General features: G+C 39.4%; 1 protein-coding gene across 2 annotated transcripts in view; it reads left to right on the top strand.

Moving 5' to 3' along the window:
• The window catches only part of LOC111155421 (family with sequence similarity 110 member B), a 150,462-nt gene that overhangs the window by 12,839 nt on the left and 114,884 nt on the right, over nt 1–22,739 (top strand). The window contains exon 2 of one of the 2 annotated variants that reach the window (XM_022515566.1): nt 10,639–10,710. The exons of the other annotated variant lie outside the window; for it this stretch is intronic. The gene's annotated coding sequence lies outside the window, so the exon portion shown is untranslated. The remainder of the gene's footprint in view (nt 1–10,638; nt 10,711–22,739) is intronic. 2 annotated transcript variants of the gene reach the window in all.

The following is a 22,739-nucleotide window of genomic DNA, read 5'->3' as shown; positions in this document are numbered from 1 at the left end:
CAATGTGATATCTTGGTGTATGTATCCATTGTGAACTAGTGACCACAGTTAAACTAATTAACACATCCACTACTTTATGAAGTTACTGTGTGTGTGTGTGTGTGTGTGTGGTGAGAACATTGAAGATCTACACCCTTAGCAAATTTCAATAGGTTATTATTAAGTATACTCATCATGTTGTACATGAGGTCTCTAGACCTTATTCATCTTATAACTAAAAGTTTGTTCTCTCTTCTTTTTTTAAAGTTTGTTCTATTTTTTTTTTTTTTTGAGATCTTATTTATTTGTTTGACAGAGTTCACAAGGAGGCAGAGAACAGGCAGAGGGAGAGGAGGAAGCAGGCTCCCTGCTGAGTTGAGAGCCTGATGCAGGGCTTGATCCCAGGATCCTGGGATCATGACCTGAGCTGAAGGCAGAGGCTTTAACTCACTGAGCCACCCAGGCACCCTGCCCTCTCTTTCTATTTTTTTTTTTAAATTTGTTACTTTGACCAACATCTCCCCATTTCTCCCACCCCCTCCTCCCTGGCAACCACCATTCTACTCTCTGCTTCTGTGAGTTTGAATAATTTAGATTCTGCATGTAAGTATGTGAGATTATTTTTCTGTTGCTATGGTAGAAAGCTTGGTAATATCTACTTTGAAACATTTCCAGAACAAAAACACTGACAGTATATTTTTGGGGGTTTATTGGACCCATGTAATAGAGTGGGTCCTTCAAACTCATTTCTCAGAACATTCTGGCTTTGCCCAATAGGTACGTATACAGCTGCATTCATACAGAGGTGGATAATTCTGCATTCTGGGCAGGCTTTTGGAACTTCTGCTGAGAATTATGAATCTTCTGAGCTCTTATCAATCTAAGAGCCTTATTTATTGTGGATGATTCTTTCAAGATTTTACGTAGCCCATCCACTGCTTTGATTTTGTCAGCTTTGGTCTTCCAAGTAGGTGACTCTCAGTAACACTTAGGTGGCAAGGAGTTGTCTTAGACCCTTCTAGAATCATCTTCCTGACTGAGTAGCCCTCTCACCCATCACACTCTCTGCTTTGGCTGAAGAAGATTCCAGAGGCAGCCAGGTGACACCTCCTCCTGTATTTTGGTGGAGAGGTCAGTAAGTACCTCTTGCATTGTTACCATCCGGTGTGCTCTACACTTTACACACTTAAAAATTTGTCAGAAACATACAAGGCAAATAATTTGATTATAGATAATAAACTTGAAGCAAAATCAAAGCTCAGCTGTAATCAGCTTAGTAGAAAATTATGATCAATTTCTTCTCTATCTTGACCTGTTTCTGTGTTTAATTTTCTCTAGGTCTGTTTTTCTCTGATTTTATTTTATTTTTTTTCTTCAAAGTATCTCACATCTTTTTGTGAAAGAAGCAGGATTTATAGTAAAACTGGAGGCTTTCTTAATGTAATTTTTGGTCTGTAAGTGGGTTGTATAAAACTCTTTATTTTGAGAAGGTCTGAATTATATATTTGACCTTGTTGAGACTTTCATACTAAATATTTAAATCAGTGGCATTCAGCTTTTTAATTATTTATTTTTTGTAGATGAGAAGAATATTTAGTGGTCACTTTTTTTTCACATTCCAAATCACAAGTTCTATGGAGACCTGTGGCAGAAAAATCTTCCAACTTAATGATTTCTTGTTTAGAAAATCTCAGAGGGGGATCTGGTGATGTTTCTGGGCCCCAAACAGTGCATTCTCTGGGAGGGGTTGGAGGACCATGGGAGGCAGACATACCTTTGGGTTCCCATGCCTCAGTGGGGGTGGGGGGAACCTGCTGGAGGTCACTCAAGGTTACTCCATTTCTTTCTCAGAACAACATTGCAGTGTTGGTATTACTGTGGTCCTCCCTTACTAATAGGGACATTTGTGCTAGGAGGTGAGATGGAATCTTCCAGTCACTGGGGTGTGGAAGAGCTGGTACAGCGCATGGACTCAGTGAGCCACAGCTGCGTGCAGTGTTAGCTGTGGGCAGGAGGCGTTCCCACTGCCCTCCCCAGCCTGGCCATCCCTGGTGGTGCATCTCATTTCCCTGAAATGGCAAAATGGAGTGAACATTTCCACATTTGCCTTCTCTGGCTGGTGCCTTCCTCCCCGGAGCGGCTCCCAGAAGTCCTGCATTTCACTCTCCCCTGGCATGTCCCTTCTGCCAACACTACCTCCCCTCCCTGACCCCCCACTGCAGGCCTGAGGGGGATCGTTGATGGGTTTTCCCATCTGATGGGTTTTTCTAGAGCATCTCCCCATCCTAAAAGACTGTTTTGGAATTAGATAGTGTACTTTCTCTGGAACTGAGACTGGCCGGGCTTTACCCAACAAAGATTTCTCTCAGTACTGCAAATGAAGGCAAATACTTGATGTTCCAGAATCTTTACCTATATGTATCAAAGATGGACTGTAACAGCAAGAAATGCCAAGGCCAGTCTAAGAGTGTGAGGGGAGAGGATTTGGGATGTGCCCAGTGGCAGTCCTCAGTCACACACTAGGGGCTTATGTGGAGATAAACTATTATCCTGTCCAAGACAGCTGCCCCAGCCTGGCATATGCCCACACTCAGTAAATAGTACTTGATGATACTGGAAAGGTCTTTGTGGGGAGGAAGGATTAGAGGATTGTATGCTGTGCAGATTATCCAGCCAAGACCCATGAGGGAAAGTGATATGAAGGTAACTTAATGAAGGTCAGAGGTGTCCCAGACCAGATTGAGCCGCCATGTAAAATGGATCCGTTATTGTTTGGACTGGCAAGGGGGGGATCCAGAGGGGGCTGGACAGTCAGCTTCCTGTCCCCTATGCTGAGACTCAGATTGTTTTTATCCTGACACATACCAGCTTCACCATGTCCCACATGGTTGTCGCCATTTCTAGCATGATCTTTCTGACTTCTGATTTTGGGTTCATTTCATCTTGCCTTAGAAGCTGAGTTGGCTCCACGGTAGATTTAACAGAATCTATTCAGGGCACTCTCTCAAGGGCACAGTGTTGGAAAATAAGGTCACATCTCTCTTTTAACACCGAAATAAACTGATAAATGCTTGCAAGCAGAGGAGGAGAAGAACGAGGTGGCTGGCCTTCAGTTTGGGGGCATTCGTTACTGTGCTGGAAATGAGACTGGGGCACGTGGCTCCCAGGAAAGGGGATTTTCTGGGCATCCAGATCCTGGCCTCCACGTGTGCAGAGATATGCTTTTGCCTTCCGTTCTCTCTGGCTTGGCAAACGCCCAAGCAAAACGGGAACTCTTGGGGCTGACTTGGCAAAACAGATGTCAGTTCTTCCTCGAAAGGCCTTTCAAGAATGCCTACTGCAGTGGTCCACACCGTCAGTTGATAAGAACCTCTGGGATTCTGCAGTTCCCCTGGGGCCCTTTCCTGAGTAGGAATTTGGGGGCACCATAAAGGTCAGCTGGTGACAGTGCTGCACAGTTGGCTTTGGGAGTCCTGGATCTGGGTCAGTGGTTCACAGATGCCAGCACACCAGAATCACCTGGAGGGTTAAATGCAAATTGTGGGTCTGTTCCCAGGGTTTCTGATTAGTAAGTCCAGGGAGGACCTGGGAAATTGAATTTCAAACAGGTTCCTTGTTGTTGTGGAACGGCTGATCTGGGTGAAGTCCTCATTTTAGGAGTGCATGGTGCTACATTGAGAGCTCCCAGGCACAGTAAAGTTGGCAAGAGCCTGTGCAGGAGGGAAGGAGACAGAGGTTATTTGAAGGTGGATATCCTGTGAGAAAATGCTGGGCAGGCCCGAAAGGGTTACAGACGTTCTCCCAGACAAGCTCTGCCTTCTATCATAAGCTTTAACTTCTCATCAAGAATATGAAACAAACAAAGAATCTGAAACAAAATCCATAATTTTTAATAGATCATTTAGATAGATCTGCTTAATAAACCACATATATGTCTGCTTTTCCCTAGCCATTTTGCATTTGTCTTTATAGTCTGTGTGGATATTCATGTCTAAAGTATCATTGAGTTATTGGGGCGCCTGGGTGGCTCAGTGGGTTAAGCCGCTGCCTTCGGCTCAGGTCATGATCTCAGGGTCCTGGGATCGAGTCCCACATCGGGGTCTCTGCTCAGCAGGGAGCCTGCTTCCCTCTCTCTCTCTGCCTGCCTCTCTGTCTACTTGTGATCTCTGTCAAATAAATAAATAAAATCTTTAAAAAAAAACAAAAAAAAACCACATCTTTATAAAGTATCAATGAGTTATGATTTGCTTTTGGGGGTACCATTTACTAAGTATTTTTAGACATTAGGAAGCAAGACTATGATGAAGCTATGTTTTATTTTAAAATTAAAAAAATTTAATGGAAATCTGTTTTTGGAGCATGTTCAGCCTTCATAAAATATTTTTAAATGCCATTCTAAGATGTTTTTGTTAACATCAAAACTTTGGGCCATGAAAATGTACTTATTTCCTCAGGTTTAAAAAATGTTTTTTGTGAAATGATACCCTTTTTTCTTAGGAGTTTTTGGTCTTTTAGCTGATGAGTTTGATGTTCTTTTAGACAGGTTCTTTTTTGTTTGTTTTAGAGTACATAAAATGTACACTCTTGGAACAATTTTTCTTACTTCAACAAAAATTAATGTAGATATTATTAAATGGATTAAATTTGGAGGAATAAATATAGCAAAGGTGATTTCTAAATTTAGTCTTAGGCCCTTAAGTAAAAATGCCTTCAGTGAACTGAAATATGGTTTTAAAAAGTTATAAGGGTTTTAAAGAAACATCTAATGAAATGTGTGTTCCATAATTAAAATAAGTCCTATTTGGAAACAAACTTAACTCAAAGAATATTGAGCTATTTCTTACTATATCGTTCAACTCATTCTATTTTTATGGTTTAATTATGTAGTTGACCCATTTAATCTGAATACCTCACCAAACAGAAACTAGGGTATCTTTTAAACAATTTTAGAATCTGAGAAATCTGATGTCTCTTTGGTGAGGGTGGCCAGAGGGAACTAGAGCATGTATTCTCTGTGGCTCTTTGATTTTTTTTTTTTATCTATGAAATAGATACTTTTAGATAAATGATTATACTAAGCAAAAAGGAAGCTAGGAGTTCAAGTAATATCTGTATTATCTCTTGTTACATAAGAAGTGACCCCAAAACTTAGTGGCTCAAAAATGTTGAGTGTCCCATCCTGACACTTGTGTGGGGGATTCGGGGTGTCTTCTGGAGGCCACAGTCAAGGTGTGGCTGGGGCTGTAGTCACCTGGAGGTTGGGCGGGGCCTGGAGCAGATGCATTGGAGGGGGCTCAGTGAGGAGGCTGGTAAGTTGAGGCTGGCTGTTGGTTAGGGCATGGAGCTCAGTTCCTTCCCACGTGGGGCCTTTCTGACTGCTGTTTGAACTGTTTACATTATAGGTCCAATTTTTGGCCAGGGAAGCACAAGAGAATGGTTTTTCACAATGCCCAAGACTGGCTCCCTACCCAACTCCACATATTCACCAAATTTTTCCTGAGGTACAGCTTTGCACCAGAGTTCTCCAGGCAGACACCTGCAATGTTCTTTGCCTCAAGGAGCCCAGAAGAGATGGTGGAGTGATCAGAATGTGCTAGCCTAAAAGGGAGGGGAGGGAATAATAGCCCAGGGAGTTTTTCCTGAGGCAGGTCAGATCTGAGCTTTGTCACATCTATCTACCCAAGGCAAGGTAGGTGTTAGCCAGGTTTGCTTTAGGCTTGAACTTTGTACAGTGTGGGGTGGGAAATTGGAGGAGAGGGGATTCAGTCTCTTTTGTATGGGTTTGAGGGGCATGAACACAAAGCGATGGTTTGTCTCTAAATGAAATTACAGTGGACGTTACAGCAGTATTTTCTGCTAAGATTACCAGAGTCTCTCAAAAATAAATTGTGAAGGAAGATATCATCAAGTTAAGTATCTTGGATTGTACTGATTTTCATATTTGATTTTCATTAATTGATTTTATTGATATTTGGTATTCGGTTTGATTTAATATTTCATTTGAGTTAGTAGCTGAAAGGTGCTAATGAGGTATTTAATACTTGTACTGGGGCCAAAAACTGAGAAATATGTGACTATAAGAGCCTACATCAGTATTAATGTCCTGTGGTTTCTTAAGATTTAAAGGAAACCAATGGAATTCCTAAAAAATTATTCAAAAATGTACCTTGGTGTTCAGAATTCCTCTGTATTTTATAATGTACTGTTCTAAGCACTTCATATGTTTTGGAACATCTTATTCTCAAACCCCAAAAAGCTTAGGCTTCTGTTTCCATTTCACAGGGCTATAGAATGTGAAGTTTATTTAGAAAAGAACATATGGGGCACCTGGGTGGCTCATTCGCTAAGAGTCTGCCTTTGGTTCAGGGCATGATCTTGGGGTCCTGAAATCGAACCCCACATCGCCCTCCCTGCTAAGTGAGGAGTCTGCTGCTTTCTCTGCCTCCGCCTCTGTCCCTGCCCTGCTCTTGCTCTCTCTCTCAAATAAGTAAAGTCTCTTAAAAAACAACAGAAAAACCAGAAAGAAAAGAACATATACACTAGTTAATTATTATGTTTTTAAATGTTCAAATAAATATATTAAAACGTCTTAATGCTTATCAGTTTGTCCACTTGTTCTCCCAGTTGTTGAGCACAGGATGCTCAAAGTCTTCAACTATGATTGAGGATTTGTGTCTTTCTTTAGTTTTGTAAATTTTTGCTTCAATTAGTTTGAGGTTCTATAATTATGTGCATACACTCTTAACACTCTTAATGTCTTTGCGCTGAATTGACTCTTTGATCATTATATAATACCCCTTCATATCTCTAGGGATACTCCTTGTCTTGAAGTCTACTTTATCTGATAGTAATGTAGCCATACCTGTTGTTTATGATTGATGTATACATACACACACACACACACACACACACCATCATATGTATGTGTGTATGTGTACGTATGTTTATAAATCCTGTTATTTTTAACCTATCTGGCCTTTATACTTAAAGTGTGTCTTTTATAAGTGGCATATAGTTAGTTGTTACTTTTTTTTTTTTTAAGATTTTATTTATTTATTTATTTGACAGAGAGAGATCACAAGTAGACAGAGAGGCAGGCAGAGAGAGAGAGAGAGGGAAGCAGGCTCCCTGCTGAGCAGAGAGCCCGATGCGGGACTCGATCCCAGGACCCTGAGATCATGACCTGAGCCGAAGGCAGCGGCTTAACCCACTGAGCCACCCAGGCGCCCCAGTTAGTTGTTACTTTTTGATCAATCTTGAATATTATCTCTCTCTTTTTTTTTATTGTGTTATGTTAGTACCGTATAGTACATCATTAGTTTTTGATGTAGTTTTCTATGATTCATTGTTTGCATATAACACCCAGTGCTCCATGCAATCCCTCTTAATTGAGGGTTTTGTCCATTTACATTTAATGTCATTATTGATAGGGCCAATTTTAAGTCTGCCCTCTCATTATTTGTATTCTATTCATTTGATGAGTTTGTCCTTTCTTTTGTCTCATTTTGGATTATTCAAGTATTCTTTAGTAAGCAAAGGTTTGGTTTTATCTTTACTGGCTGTTTTAGGGATTCATCTATGCTGAATTCATATTACAACTTCCAATTTAATCTAAGAATCTTACAACTGTACATTTCCATTTACCTTCCTTTCATTTGTTGTGCTGTTGCTATATATTTTACTTCTACATAACTTATAAACTGCATAATACGGTAGTATGTTTGCTTTACAGCCAATTATCATTGTTTCTTTTTTAATTTAAAAAAACTTTAAAATATTTATCCACACTTTTTCCAGGTCTTTGCTTTTCATTCCTTCTTGTAAATCTGAGTTTTTCTGTTTCGTGTTATTTCCCTTCAACCTAAAGAACTTCCTATGTCATTTACTGTAATGTGGATCTGCTAGTGACAAATACTCTAAGCTTTCGTTTAGCTGAAAACATCTTTAAGGTGCCTTCATTTTTGAGGGGTAATTTTGCCAAGCATAGGATTCTAGATTGACAGTTTTCTCTTTTTTCCTTTTAGCACTTCAGGTAGGTTGTTCCATTCTGGCGTCTATTGTTCTTTATGAGATGTTGGCCATTATTATTATTATCTTTGTTCTCCTGTATGTAATGTCATTTTTACCTTCTTGCTCTTTTTTAAAAATTTTTAAAATTTTTTATATTATGTTATGTTACTCACCATATGGTACATCATTAGTTTTTGATGTAGTATTCCATGATTCATTGTTTGTGTATAACCTCCAGTTTCCCTTGCAATATTTGCCTTCCTTCTTGCTTTTTAATTTTTGTGTCTTCTTATGGTGAGTTTTCAGAAATTAGACCATGATATGCTTAAGTGTGGATTTGTTTGCATTTTTCTGCTTGGGATTCATTGAGTGTCTTGGGTTAATGGTTTGATATTTTTCAAATTTGGTACATTTCATTCACATTTCTTGAAATATTTTAAATTCCATTGTTCTCTCTCCTCTAATTATTCATATTCTGAAGTGTTTGATATTATTTCTCACGTCACTGCTACTTAGTTCATTTTTCTCCTGTTCATTTTCTGTGTTTAATTTGGAAAATGTAAGCTCACTGACTTGTCTTTTGTGATGCCCATCCAGTAAATTTTTTTTCAGATTTTTACTTTTTTAATAAAGTTGTGCATTTTAATTTCAGTATTTTTAACATACCATGTTATATTAGTTTCAGGTGTAGAGTATGGTGATTCATCAATTCTAGACCTTCTTCAGTGCTCATCATGATAAGAGCTCTTTAATCCTTCTCACCAATTTCACCTGTCCACCCTCCCCTCTGGTAACCATCAGTTTGTTCTCAAGAGTCTGTATTTTTGGTTTGCCTCTCTCTCTCTCTTCTTTTCCTTTGCTGGTTTGTTTTGTTTCTTAAACTCCACATATGAGTCAAATCACATGGTATTTGTCTTTCTCTGACTGGCTTATTTCACTTAGCATTATACTCTCTAGCCCCATTTATGTTGTTGCAAATGGCAAGATTTCATTCAATTTTTATAGCTGAATAATATTCCTGGGTCTGTGTGTGTGTGTGTGTTTACCACACCTTCTTTATCCATTCATGTATGGATGGACACTTAAGCTGTTTCCATATCTTGGTTACTGTAGATAATACTGCTATAAACATAAGGGTGCATGTATCCCTTTGAATTAGTGTTTTTATATTTTTTTGGATAAATACCCAGTAGAGTGATTACTGGATGGAAGGTATTTCTATTTTTAATTTTTGAAAAACCTCCGTACTGTTTTCCAAAGTGACTGCACCAGTTTGTATTCCTACCAATAATAGTACACAAGGGTTCCTTTTCCTCCACATCTTTGCCAACTCTTGTTCTTGTGTTTCTGATTTTAGCCATTCTGACAGGTGTGAGGTGATATCTCATTGTACTTTTGATTTGCGTTTTTCTGATGTTGAGTTATGTTGAACATCTTTTCCTGTGTCTGTTGGATGTCTTTTTTGGAGAAGTGTCTGTTCATGTCTTCTGCCCACTTTTAATCAAATTATTTGAGGTGGGTTTTTTTGGTTTGCTTTGTTTTTTTGTTTTTTTTTTCTTTTTGGTGTTGAGTCGTATAACTTCTTTATATATTTTGGATACTGGGTGCCTGGGCAGCTCAGTCAATTAAGTATCTGCCTTTGCCTTAGGTCATGATCCCAGGTCCTGGGATCGAGTCCTACATTAGACACCCTGCTCAGTGGGGAACCTACTTCTTCCTCTGCCTCCCTCTCTCTCTATCACGAATAAATAAATAAAATATTTAAAATAAATAAATAAATAAATATTTTGTATACTAACCCTTTTCAAATATGTCATTTGCAAATTCATTCAGCAGGTTGCCTTTTTAGTTTTGTTTTCTTCACTATGCAGAATCTTTTCATTTAGATGCAGTCCGAAAGCCCATCTTTGCTTTTATTTATCTTATCTCAGGAGATACCCTATCCAATAAATTTTTACTCAAATACTGCATTTTTAATCCTGGATTTTTATTTAGTTCTATTTTAGAATTTCTATTCTATACTAATATATCTCAAATCTGCTCCCAGTATATGCTTATTTTTCTATATATTCCTTAAGATATTTATCGTAGTTGTTTTAAAGTTGTTAACTACTAGTTTCATGAATGGAGTCATCCATGTTTCTTTCCTTATTCACTAGGTTAATTCTTAATTATGGATCACATTTTTCTGTTTCTTTAATATATTTTGTAATTTTAAAAATTGTATCCCAGATGGTGTAAATAAAACAGTAAAAACTGAAGTATAATATTTTGTTTCAAATCTCAGAGTGTGCAAGCTCTTCATTCTTCATGGAGATTAGGGTGAGGAGCTGGAAATTCAGATCCCTTAGAATTCAGTTAAAGCCTGGGTTGCACTTTTAATCAGATTGAGTTCACCTGATCTCCTTTTTTTTTTCTTTTCTTATCTCTGTCAGTATTTCAACTGGGAGAGTGTTGGACTACCATTTTAGGTATTTTGATTCCCCTTCGCATTCAGAGCTTAAGGTACCATGAGAATATGTGGGCTATGTGATTTCTCTTAGCTTTCTAACCTCTTCACTGTTGCTCTGTTGGTTTTTGGAGAGGCAGGTACGGGGGTAAATGGGAAGACTTACCAGTAATTTGCTGTTGCATTTGTTGTTCTTCCAGATTCCTGTTTGTCTGTCCTACCAGTTCACACTGTCCTGGAAGGCTGGTGTCTCCGTGTTCCTGCCAGCTCAGGTCTGTCTGTGGGATCTTCATCCTGCTCTACAGGCTAGCCAGGCCCAGCCTTCAGATACGCCGCCTACGCTGGCTTTCGTGAAGGGATTGTTTCTTGTTGAAATTAGGTCTTGTTGAAATTAGGTCTTACTACTCTTTCTAGACTGACCCACAGAAAAGTATGTTTTTATTTTGTCCAGGTGAAATTCCTTGCGACCACAAGATCAAAGGCCTTTCTACGTGCTCTGTATCCTAATTGGAAATGGAAGTCTCATATGCATTTTTTAAAGCAAATGCCCCACAGTTTGAAATCCCTCAGTGAGTTTTCTGGATTATGGTCAGGTTTGATCAATGGGGAACACTGGCAGGTGATCAGTGCAAGTTGAATGTGTTGGGTGAGATGCTTCTCCTTTTTCCTATTTCCAAGATTAAAATCGGATACCTATACAATTTTAATGAGCCACCCCTAGTTAGAGATACCCAACAATAAAATATCTGAAAGAGCGTAAGAATAAAATCAAACCTTGTTCTCTGGCACTTTCCCTGAGACAGACTTCTTTTCAGTTATGAAATGGCCAATCAAATACAAGTCAGAAAACAGGAGAAGTTAAAGATACATAAAGTGGACCCATAGCTGTCTTAGTCTTTTTAGACTGCCATAACAAACTACCATTGACTAGGTACCTTAAGCAATAAACGTTCATTTCTTAACAGTTCTGGAGATGGGGAAGTCTAAGATCAAGGTTCAGGCAGATCCTTTGTATCATGAAGGCCCGTTTCCTGGTTCATGGACAACTGTCTAGTCTTGTGTCCTTACAGGGCAAAAGGGGTGAGGAAGCTCTCTTGTGTCTCTCTTACAAGGGCACTAATCCCACTTACGACGCCTCCGTCCTTATGACCTAACCACCTCCCAGAGGTACTGCTTCCTAATACCATCATAAGAGGTCCATTGCAATAACATTACTACCACTAATGGTTGAAACATGATGGATTATTTACTGTATTTCAGGTTTCGACCCAGTGGTATTGAATGTGTTGTCATTTAATTCAGAACAATTCTGAGTAGAACTGAGATTTAAATTGCTAAGTGTTTGTCTACAAAACGAACACCTGTAACTACTAAGCTATAAATACCCCCTTGTTTAACCACTTTTTTTATGATCAGTCCATTATTTAATATGTGTTTGATGGTCCTATCAATTCCTTTTTGATCAACCAGTAGCATTTTACCCAATACCTAGTTTTTGTGAACAATAATGTGAAATGGTTATAAAAGAATTCCAAGACTATATTTTTTGAAGTATATAATTTATTGGGGGGAAATAAGGCTTATATACAATAGCCACACAGCCAAAAAATGATGTAATAAATGCTGTATTTTATGGAGCAAGTTGTATTTTTTATCATGCAGTTTGGTATTACCATCAAGATAGGTAAACTGTGGGATGCCTGGGTGGCTCAGTAGGTTAAGTGTCTGCCTCCTGCTGAAGTCATGATCCCAGGCTCCTCAGCAGGGAGCCTGCTTTCCCTCTGCCTTTCGCTCTTCCTGCTTGTGTGTGCTTGCTTGTGCTCTCTCTCCGACAAATAAATAAATAAAATCTTAAAAAATATGTATATAAGACTGATGAATTACAGACCTGTACCCCTGAAACAAATAATATATTATGTTAATTAATTGACTTTAAATTTAGAACAATCGAAAACAAAACCAAAAAGGTGAATTATGTAATTTTGAAGTAGTTTACTACTATTAAAAAAAAAAGATAAGAAAATTGTCTTAAATGTAACAGAGCCATTAATTCGATGTTTACTAATGGTGTCACTTTTTCCTGGCCAGGAATATATATATTAACACTCATTTCCCCGAAGCCCTAAAGATTGGGTATAGCAGACATGAAAAATGAAAAGTTCAGTCCTCAGTGAAACCGTACCCTAACTGATTTTACAGACATGCCAGGTGGGCTGGCTCCCATGCCCTACTTGCTCACTTGCTGGAAGCAGCGTTGGGAAGGGAGGCACGAGCAGCATCCTGTGGTCTGTGGATGCTCATCTTCCTGGATCCTGCTGGTACCGTCCAACTCTTGCTTTAATAAACACAGTGATTTCTGTCAGGACTATCCATTGACAAGGGCTTCACTGCTGAGATGCGTCTGGCTCTACATTTCTGTTCTGATGGCTAAAGCTTTCCTGTGATACGTGAGGTCAGGAGTGCCCACTAGTGGGGCGCCTGGGTGGCTCCACCAGTTAGGTATCTGCCTTCAGCTCTGGTCATGATCCTGGAGTCCTGGGATCGAGCCCCTGCTTAGACGGGAGTCCACTTCTCCCTCTGCACTTCACTCTGTTTGTGCTTGCTCTCTCTCTCTCTATCTCAAATAAATAAAATCTTTAAAAAATAAAAAGAAAAAAATAAGTACCCAGTAGACGGGCTACAACATGGATGAACCTGGAGGTCTTATGCTAAGTGAAATGAGCCAGTGTCTAAAGGATAAACGCTGTATAATCCCACTTACACGAAGTAGTTGAAGAAGTCCAGTTCATGGAGACAGAATTAGCAGTTGCTAAATATGGGGTGCAGGGCCACTGAGGGGGGGGGGGGGGGGGGGGGGGGCAGAGTACAGAATTTATTTATTTATATTTAATGGGTACAGAATTCCAGTTTTTCGAGGTGAAAAGAGTTCTGGAGGTGGATGTTTGTGATGCTTGGACAAGAATAGGAATGTGTTGATGCCAGCGAACTGTACACTGGAGAATGGTTAAGATGGTAAATTTTATTATATTATATTTTATTTTTTTATTTATTTGACACAGAGAGAGAAAGAGATCACAAGTAGGCAGAGAAGGGGAAGCAGGCTCCCCGCTGAACAGGGAGCCCAATGCAGGGCTTGATCCGAGGACCCTGAGATCATGACCTGAGCCGAAGGCACAGGCTTAACCCACTGAGCCACCCAGGCACCCCAAGATGGTAAATTTTATATCAAGTGTATTATACCACTGATTAAGAAACCTAATAATATAAAACCTGATGTCTCAGTAAAAGCATGTATTTAAACGTTAAAAAAAATAAATGCCCAGTAGATTGCATTGCGTTTTATTAAGATTTTGCTTAGTTTTTATAGGACAGCAGAAAATGCCAGCATTGATGTTGGCATTGTTCTCTCCTTGCTTATTAATGAGACGAATAGCTTTTTTAAGAGAAAGCTAAAAGTAGAAGATTCTTTGGCCTGATATCATTGCCACCTGCTCTGGGAAGTACTTGAAAGGGACTCCAGTGATAGTTCTCACCTAGACAAAGGGCCCCAGACCTCGGCGTTGTTGAACAGTTTTAGTCTTTTGAGGACCAAATAAAAAACAACAGTGTGGGAAAGCCGCTGTGCCTGCATGTTTGATGAGCATAACGAGTGTGTGTGTGTTTTACAAACAGTGTAATTGATTCTTAGAGTCCCTGCGGTCCAGCATTGAATATATCATGGAGACTCATTTTTTTAAAGCAAAAAAAAAAAAAAAAAAAAAAAAGGTGAAGAGAGACAAAACATCTCATCAGCACCCTCTTTTTTGGGATTTGGACATTCCTGGTAGAATGAGAAATCGCCAATTTATGATCATAGCGGAAAACAGAATTTTGTTGACATAATTTCTTGGCATGGTAGGGTTATGTAAGTACTATTAGATAATTTTTATTTTTTGAGGAACATAGTGATTGATTTAATTACTCATTGATTTAATTTACTCATCCAAAAAGTGTAACTTAAAAAAGTGGAATTATCATATGATCCGGCAGTTCCACTTCTGGGTGTATGCTCAAAAGAACTGAAAGCAGGGTTTTGAAGAGGTATTTGTATACCCATGTTCATAGCAGTATGATATACAGTAACTGAAACATTCAAGCAACTCACGTGTCCATCGGTGGAGGAGTAAGTTAGCAGAATGTGGTATGTCCATAGAATGCAATGGTGTTCAGCCTTCCAAACAAAGGAAATTCTGACACGGTCTACAACATGGATGAACCTTGAAGATAGACTAAGTGAAATGAGCCATCCCAAAAGGACAGATACCACATGATTCCACTTACATGAAATACTTAGAGTAGTCAAAATCATGGAGACAGAAAGTCGTTGTCAGGGGGAGGGGGGAGTGGGAATGGGATTTGCTGTTCAGTGGGTACAGAGTTTCCGTTCTATGAGATAAAGAGAGTTCTGGAAATGGATGGTGGTGATGGTTGCACAACATTAGGAATGCATTTAATCCCCCTGAACTGCACACTTAAAAATAGTTTTAGATGGTAAGTTTTGTGTTGGGTATTTTACCACAACAAAACATTTTTAAATATAACAATTTAAAGATCAGTTTCCAGAAAAGATAAATGCTTTTTGCCTTAGGTTAGGAGGTTCCTTACTGCTGCGCTTTTTTCTTGGAAGAAGTATTTTCCATAATGTAGGTTAATAAGGGATTTTGCACATAAAAATTTGAGTAACTACAAAATACATGTTTTCTGCAAATACTTTTTGCTGGACAAAGAAGTACAGTGACTTTGGAAGTTATATTTTGGATTTAGGAAATCTCTAGTGTTGTACAAGTTCAAAAGAAAATTTAAGTTTTATTTATTGAAGTAATCCCTTATACCCAGTGTGGGGCTTGAATTTATGACCCCAAGATCAAGAATCATATGCTTTTCCTCCCTGAGCCAGCCAGGCACTCCACAAGTTTGAAAAAAAAAATTTTTTTAAGATTATTTATTTGAGAAAGAAAGGGAAAAAGAGAGCATGAGCAAGGTGAGGGGCAGAAGGAGAAGGGGAGAGAGAATCCATCCGCAGACTCCCTGCTGAGCCTGGAACCCCACACAGGGGACTTGGTCCCAGGACCATAAGATCCTGACCTGAGCCAAAATCAAGAGTCAGAGGCTCAACTGGCTGAGCCACCCAGGTACCCCTCAAGTTTGAAAATTTCCAAGGAAGGAAGCTCCTCTGTTTTTTTCTTCCCAGGGTAGCATGTTAGTCCTGCGGAATATATCAGAATTACTCCTGCTTTATATTCACGTTGGTGCATCTAAATACTGTCCCACCCAGCTGTTGCAGGCATGTCAGCTGGGAACTACTTACCATAAACTGTTTGCTTTGGAGTTTTATTAATCTTTTCTAAATGAGATATTATTTCAGGTACTGACTCACAATCATTAAAAACCCTGGAAAAATGACAATATTAGTAATTGGATTATAAACCAGTCAATAAGTGCTGGGTTTATAAACACATATTTGTATAATAAGCTCTGTGTTGAGTGTTAAAAGTGAATATTTGAAATGACACTCTTAATACAAAATGTGTTGTTTGGAACAGGTGCATTTATCCTTAAGATAAATTTGTGACATGGACACTGTAGTAAGCCGTTTACAGGTTTTTCCATTGGGGCATTTTTCAGAAATTTATATCTTGGATAGAACATTTCTTTGACCAAATATGGTGTGCTAAGTGTTATTGTTCATGGAGAATAGATGAACAAAAGTGATGGGCTACATTTGAGTGAATTTAATGAAACTTTTGAGTGTGCTTTTTTTTTTTTTTTTTTTTTTTAAAGCCTAGAGAAATATAGGGATCTGTTTAAATTCAGTCTAAATACATTACTTATTGGAATACATAAAAAGCCTCTTTTGAAGGAGTCTTCACGGTATGCGAGGAGTTTTATGTGAGGTGATTATGGTCTTTTTGGTTTGAACCTCAAGAGAGTCTCTAGTTGTATAATCCTGTCTTTTTTAAAAGAAAGGGTAATTTTCTAGGTTTAGAAATCAACGGTTTATAATCAAGTGATTCCTGTGTACCTGGCATTTTTGCACATTTTGTTGAAATACCTTATCCCAGAGCAGGTAATATTTCCATTCCTTCATGGAAAAGCAGTTAGGACAAAGTTCAGGGGACGTTTGCCACATCCTGATTCCTTCACTACCTCTTTTATAACACATTGGCACGTAATCCTCGGTGATCCTTTCAGGTAAGGATACAATTATCTGCATTTTATGGACCAGGGAATCTGGGCTTTAAGAGGTTAAGTTAGTTACTCAAGGTCACATAGTGAAGGTTGGGAAAGCAAGATTTGAACCCAAATGACTTCGCAATAGCCAAGAGTGTCCGTGAGGTAATTATTTTAGTTCTGTTGCTCTATCCCATTGAAGGCTGCCTGGAATCATTAGAGGGTCTTAGAAAGTCTTCTGTAGCCCCAAGATGACACCATTTGCCTGGGCTCACTCTGTACCCACTACAAAATCCCAGTTGATATGCTGCTGATGGGTATAAGGACATACAGAACTGGGGTATCTTGGAACCCCTGACTCATCAAAAGTATCTATGAAGTATCATGACCTGGGCTAAGTCCCAGGGATTAAGAGGACCAGGCAGGGGTTTAAGGTTCAGCAGGGAGATACAGCCGTAACTAATCTTTGGATCTGGGGTGAATGTTTTCATGGAGACCAAAGGCGCCATGGGCACAGACAGGAGGAAGTGGTAAAGCGTGGAGGGCTCCTCAGAGGAGGGATTGTATGAATTGTGTGGAGGCCACGTGGGCTGAAGCCTCCAGACACACGTCAGGAGGTATGGGATATTTCAGGCGGTGAATGTAAGGCACAGCATGAAGGCAAGAAGGAGTGCAGCCCCATGAGCATGTTCTGCAGTGATTCAGGACTGCTGGACCCAGCATATAAGGGAGATTGGCAGGAGAGGCGAATTTGATAGGGTGCCCTGTCTGCCAGCACGAGGGGTGTTTGGCTTTGATCCTGTCCGTGATACAGAGTCATTGGGAGAACAGAAGGATCGTAGGCATGAGGGTGGGTAGGCGGGCATGGTCCTCAACGGTTATGAGAAGGATCCATGCAGAAGGTTGGAAATCTGGGCGTTCGTTTGGGAGACAGGTTGTGGGATGACAGCACATTATGATGAAGTTCTGGAAACAGAAGAGGGCTAAACTGTCAGCTCAGTGAACTTATGCTGCCTGGTCTCCCTACCTCATGAGGCAGTCTCTTCAACGTTGAGATTGGTCAGGGTTGGAATGCTCCTTCGTAAGCCATATTTGCCCCTCTAACTTCTGCCCCTCAGAATGATGTCTCTTCCTTCCACCTTCCACCTCAACTTCCCTAGGTGATTGCAATATTGCTGGGTCTTTTCCCCATCGGCCTGTGCCTCAGTTTGTCAAGATCTGACAGTATGTAACGCTCTTACCAGAGCCTGGATTGTGTAGGAGGTACAGGGTGATTCCAGGCTTGTGCACGCTCTTCGGGACTAAAGCACTGGGTAGATGGCAACAGGTAGAAGATGGAGGCACCTAAGCTGGGCTTTGGAATGGGACTTGTAATGAGTACATCCAGAGTGTAATGTCGTGTTATCCGCACCCTTACGTGTCTGGCCCATTTGAAGCACAGTAGTAACTTGTGTGTATGTATATGGAATTTGATAATTCTGTTAGCTCAGCTTGTGATTTCACTAGTATTTATGCCATAGGCAAAGAGTTGTGTGATAAACTCAGGCTTGTAGGTCTTTTTCATATTAATTAGTTTAGAACTCGTATCATGGAGTGCATTACTTACATTTTTTGGTTGATAAATTTTGGAAGGGCAAAGAAAGGGCTCTTTTGGTGTCTTTTCTCATCTAGTTACCAACAACATGGCAGCCCCTCATCTCTGAGGGCAACAATTCATTGTTGAATGAATGCCATTTTTTCCCTCTATATTTGACACTAATACTATAAAATTGTTCCATCTCTATACATTTAGAATCATGATTCTGCTACATAATATTTTAGCCATTTTTAACCTCTGAGTCAGCTGTAACTTTGATAAGCCTATCTTAAGTATTTATTTACATTGTAGATAAACATGTCCTGTAGATCAGGTCAAAGCTCTGTGGATGCTTAAGAGCTGTTTCCCAAACAACATATCAAAGAGTTTTAAAGAATAATTTTGGAGTTGATTTATAAGCTGACCCATATTTCTTCACGTTTCCATACTTGCTGATTTTTTCCTATGCATTTCTTGGTAATTCTTCAGTCTCCTATATATTACCCTACATGGATCACCAACAGTTTTTTTTTTTTTTTAAGATTTTATTTATTTATTTGACAGAGATGGATATTTATCTGACAGAGATCACAAGTAGGCAAAGAGGCAGGCAGAGAGAGAGGAGGAAGCAGGCTCCCCGCTGAGCAGGGAGCCCCACCTGGGGCTTGATCCCAGGACCCTGAGATCATGACCTGAGCCGGAGGCAGAGGCTTTAACCCACTGAGCCACCCAGGGGCCCCATATTTTATTTGTTTATTTGACAGAGAGAGAGACAGAGAGAGCACACAATCAAGGGGGAGGGGGAGAGACAAAAACGGACTTCCCGATCCAGGACCCTGGGATCATGACTGAGCCACCCACCCAGGCACCTCTGGATCACCAACAGTTTTAGAAAGACTTTTCTTTTACAATGAGGAGGTTTATTTTATTTTATTATTTGTTTAAAGATTTTTAAAAATTTTATTTATTTATTTGATAGACCATGAGTGGTGGGGGGGGAGGGCAGTGGGAGAGGGTGAAGCAGACTCCCCAGCGAGCAGGGAGCTGGACTCAGAGCTCCTTCAGAGGACCCCAATGTCATGACCTGAGCTGAAGACAAACATCTGCCCGGCTGAGCCACCCAGGCACCCCGAGGAGGTTTGTTTTAGACTACATTTTATTAGCCCACTTTCTGGAAATCTATTATAAAGCCAAAACATACTGGAATTGTAGAAAAATGGAATAATTTAGTTTCCCTATAAGCAGTAAATTTGACTGTTGGTTTTTTCTTTCTCTTTTTTGGTGGTCTCCAGGCTGGTACTTACCCACCACTGATTATTAAATATTTGAAGATGTGGAGTGCCATCTGCTGAAGGATTTTCAGGTCTTATTGATGAGGTTACTGATTTCCAGGTTACATGATGGTGGCCCAGAGTTTCGTTTTTAATCAGTTTTGTTGAAGTATACTGAATATATATTTTAATTCACTGATGTTAAGGGTATAATTCAGTGAATTTTCAACAATATGCACAGGCATGTAGCACGACTACAGTCATGATATAGAACATTTCCGTCCCCACCATACGTTCTGTCATCCTTGTTGCAGTCAGCCCCATCTCCCCTTGTAACAATTGATCTGTTTTCTACTGCTATAGTTTTGCCTTCTCAAAAAGTTCATATACATGGAATTGGACATTTAGTCCTTTGTGTTTGGCTTTTTAGTGTAAGGTTTCTGAGATTTACTTATATTGTCGTATGCATCAGTAATTCTTTAATTACTGAGTAGTGTTCCTTTGTGTGCTATACCGTAATTTATTTATTCATTGGTTATGGATAAATGAGTTCTTTCAGGTTTGGGGCTATTATGAGTAAGGCTACTATGAACATTCTTGTACAGGCCTTGGGAATTTGTGACTTTAAGTTTCTCTTGGGTAAATACCTCAGTGTGAAATTGCTGGGTCATATGGTGTGTGTTTAACTTTATAAGAAACTGCCCAGTTGGACAGAAGAAAGAGAATTAAGGAGTCGGTCCCATTTGCAATTGCAATAAAACCATAAGATACCCAGGAAAAAACCTGGGAATAAACCTTTGCCTCTAACCAAAGAGGCAAAGGATCTGTACTCAGGAAACTATACAATACTCTTGCAAGAAATTGAGGAAGACACAAAGAAGTGGGAGAATGTTCCATGCTCATGGATTGAAAGAACAAATATTGTTAAAATGTCTGTGCTACCTAGAGCAATCTCAATTCAGTGCAATCTCTATTAAAATACCATCAACTTTTTTCACAGAGCTGAAACAAATAATCCTAGAATCTGTATGGATCAGAAAAGACCCCAAATAGCCAAAAGAATGTTGAAAAAGAAAAACAAAGCTGGGGGCATCACAATCCCAGACTTCAGGCTCTGTAACAAAGCTGTGAACATTAAGACAGCATGGTACTGGCACAAAAACAGACACATAGATCAATGAAACAGAATAGAGATCCCAGAAATGGACCCTCAACGCTATGGTCAACTAACCTTGACAAAGCAGGAAATGGAAAAAAAAGATAGTCTCTTCAACAAATGGTGTTGGAAAAATTGGACAGCCACATGCAGAATGAAACTCTACCATTTCCTTACACCACATACAGAAATAGACTCAAAATGGATGAAAGACCTCAATGTGAGACAGGAATCCATCAAAATCCTAGGAGAACACAGGCAGCAACCTCAGTGACCTCAGCTGCAACAACTTCTTGCTAGACACTTCTCCAAAGGCAAGGGAAATAAAAGCAAAACTGAACTATTGGGACTTCATCAAGATAAAAATCTTCTGCACAGCAAAGGAAATAGCCAACAAAGCTAAAAGAAAACTAACAGAAAGGAAAAAGATGTTTGCAAATGTCTTATTAAATAAAAGACAAGTATCCAAAATTCATCAAGAACTTATCAGACTCAACACCCAAAAACCAAATAACCCAATCAAGAAATGGGTAGAAAACTTGAATCAACATTTCTCCAAAGAAGACATACAAATGGCCAACAGACACATGAAAAAGTGCTCAACATCACTCAGCATCAGGGAAATGCAAATCAAAACCACAGTGAGACATCACCTCACACCAGTCAGAATGGCTAAAATTAACAAGTCAGGAAACAACAGATGTTGGGGAGGATGTGGATAAAGGGTAACCCTCCTGTGCTGTTGTTGGGAATGCAAGCTGGTACAGCCACTCTGGAAAACAGTATGAAGGTTCTCAAAAAGTTGAAAATAGAGCTACTCTATGACCCAGCAATTGCACTACTAGGTATTTACGCCAAAGATACCAGTGTAGTGATTTGAAGGGGCACCTGCACCCCAATGTTTGTAACAGCGACGTCTGTAATAGCCAAACTATGGAAAGAGCCCAGATGTCCATCAGCAGATGAATAGGTAAAGAAGATGTGGTGTGTATCTATCTATCGATTTAGATAGATCGATAGATAGATATATGATGGAATATTATGCAGCCATCAAAAAGTGAAACCTTGCCATTTGCAGCAATGTGGATGGAACTATAGGTTATTATGTTAAGTGAAAGAAGTCAACAGAGAAAGACAATTATATGATCTCACTCATGCAGAATTTAAGAAAAAAAGAATCATAGGGGAAGAGAGGAAAAAATAAAACAAGACAAAATCAGAGAAGGAGACAAACCATCAGAGACTCTTAATCACAGGAAATTAACTGAGGGTTACTGGAGGGGGAAGGGTGTTTGGAGGATGGAGTAACTGGATGATGGACATTAAGGAGGGCATGTGATGCAATGAGCATGGGGTATTATATAAGACTGATGAATCACTGACCTCTGCCTCTGAAACTAATAATACATTATATGTTAATTAATTGAATTTAAGTAAAAAAAAAAAAAGGAAGTTCACCATTTATCTTTCAAAGTGCCTGTGACTTTTTGGATTTTCTGCCAACATTGTATAAGGTTTCTAATTGCTTTATATCCTTACAAACACTTGATATTTTTGCCCTTTTAAATTTAGTCATTCTTGTGAGTTTTTAGTGTTATCTCGTTAAGGTTTTACTTTGAATTTTCCTACTGACTAATTATATTGAATATCTCTTCCTGTGCTTACTTGACATTTGTTTTTCTTTTTGCAAGTGTTTAAATCTTGTTGCCCCCTCCCCCAGTGGTTTGGTTTGTTTGTTTTTTGTTTTTTTTGGGGGGGGTCTGGCACTGAGTTTTAGTACCATGAATGAGTGATTATGAAGAAATATAAGGGAGGTATTTTGTTGCTAACTTATTTTCAAGAAAGGAATCCCATTCAAAGGATGATTTTGTTTCCTGCACCATTTTTTTGCTGTTTTGAGCATGACTAGAGGGAGTCTTCTGTTATCTGTTGGTTTATTTTAATTTATCTTGCCCTGCTTCCCTACCTATACAGTTGACTTTTGAACAGTACAGGAGTGAGGGGGCTGATCCCTTTCCATGCAGTAGAAAATCCCCGTGTAACTTTTAACTCCCCCAAAACTTTACTAATGGTCTGCTATTGACCAGA

Source organism: Enhydra lutris, unplaced genomic scaffold (genome assembly GCF_002288905.1).
Source record: "Enhydra lutris kenyoni isolate GAN:26980312 unplaced genomic scaffold, ASM228890v2 scaffoldscaffold41, whole genome shotgun sequence".
NCBI classification, from domain to species: domain Eukaryota; kingdom Metazoa; phylum Chordata; class Mammalia; order Carnivora; family Mustelidae; genus Enhydra; species Enhydra lutris.
Note: the sequence above shows the minus strand (reverse complement) of the source record. Positions and strands in the feature narration are given on the sequence as shown.